General features: G+C 43.5%; 1 pseudogene; it reads right to left on the bottom strand.

Annotated features, from left to right (window-relative positions):
* Positions 1–992: 992 nt before the first annotated feature.
* On the bottom strand, positions 993–1,272 carry LOC101616375 (annotated as a pseudogene).
* Positions 1,273–1,662: the final 390 nt, after the last annotated feature.

Here is a 1,662-nt window from a genome sequence, read left to right as displayed (position 1 = left end):
ATATCAATTCATAGCCCCATTTAAATGTACTTTGCATCCCTTTTAAAATAGCTTCAGTGAAATCTAATTTAAGTTGATCTCAATAAAATTCCTTATCTGAAAAAGTCCATTAGATGCAGCCCTCCCTTATCACAATGCAATCTTTCTTTCTTTTCTTTCTTTCTTTCTTTCTTTCTTTTTTTTTTTTTTGAGGTAGGGTCTCACTCTAGCCCAGGCTGATCTGGAATTCACTGTGTAGTCTCAGGGTGGCCTCAAACTCATGTTGATCCTCCTACCTCTGCCTCCCTAGTGCTCGCATTAAAGATGTGCATCACCATGCCCACAGCTCAACCCAATCTTAAAAACACTTTCAACACCCTAGAAAGTCCCTTCCAAGGTTGACTATACAAGTTGTTAGTAGATATGTTTACATTATTCCAACTCTAAATAGTATTTTCCACCTAATCTATAGTCAAATGTTAAGACTTTATACCACTGAAAGATATTTCTGATATGTAGATGAACAGTCTTCCTATTCTCTATTAATGGCTCAAATCTTGGTTAATATTTTAATTATTTTTTTTTCTAAATAGCATTCTTGTCTCCATTGGATCTTGAATCAACTTTTTTATTTTCTGTCAAACTCATCCTGCCCAAATTTATTTAACTGTCAAACATTTCTAATGTTGCTGTAAAGATTCCACTGTGCTGATCTCTTGCAGTTTCCACTGGAGAAGGAAAACTGAGGCAGGAGGGTAGATGAGAGAGACATGGGGAACTCAGGGGGGGGGGGAGCAGAGGGCAGGAGGGGCAGAAGGGTGGGGTGGTATGCAAAGATGGATTCTGGGACACCCACACCATGCAGAGGCGAAGACCATGGGCGCGGATCTCTGCTCCCACTCAGTGGCCACAGGAACATTGAGGAAAGACCACGGGTCTGGTAGACATTTCGATCTTTCCTGTCATGAAGCGGCTGCCAAGCGGGGCCGGCCAAGGAAGGTCTGGGGACTCTGCCTTCAGGGTTCACTGGCACTGAGCCAGGGCGACTCTGATGGCTGCAACTAGCTTCCGAAACTTGCTCTCGGTGTCCACGAAGCCATCACCTTCCTTTTTGGAGTGAACCAACTTCCCAGCTACCAACACTTCAAAGTACCCGGTTCTCTGAGGAGTCCCCTCGCCACAGATGTCCAGGCACCCTGGGAACTCATTTTCTAGCTGCTCCTTGAGCTGGAGATACTTGGGTTTGTAGCCTCAAGCACCACAATACACGACTCGAACGGCGAGCGCCATGGCTCGGGCCTTGAATCAACTTTTTTAAAATAATATTTATTTATTTGAGGGAGAGAGAGCGAGCGCACACATGCACCATGGCCTCCAGCCACTGCAAATAAACTCCATATGCATGCACCCCCTTGTGCCTCTGGCTAAACGTGGGTCCTGGGGAATCAAGCCTGGGTCCTTTGGCTTTGCAGACAAACACCCTAACCGCTAAGTCATCCCTCCAGCCCAAGTTGACTTTTTAAAAAGTTATCTTTGTCTGTTCTTCCAAATTATCAGGTTTTTATTGATTTAACCTGAAGAATGCAATTTTTTTTTTTTTTTTTTTTTTTTTTTTTGCAATTTTATTCCAGACCATCCTCACTTTCTGCTCTGGTTTGGATTTTACTTCCTTCTCTCTTTTGT

Source organism: Jaculus jaculus, chromosome 4, assembly GCF_020740685.1.
Source record: "Jaculus jaculus isolate mJacJac1 chromosome 4, mJacJac1.mat.Y.cur, whole genome shotgun sequence".
Lineage (NCBI taxonomy): Eukaryota > Metazoa > Chordata > Mammalia > Rodentia > Dipodidae > Jaculus > Jaculus jaculus.
The sequence above is the reverse complement of the archived record's forward strand: the minus strand, read 5'-3'. Positions and strand labels throughout refer to the sequence as shown.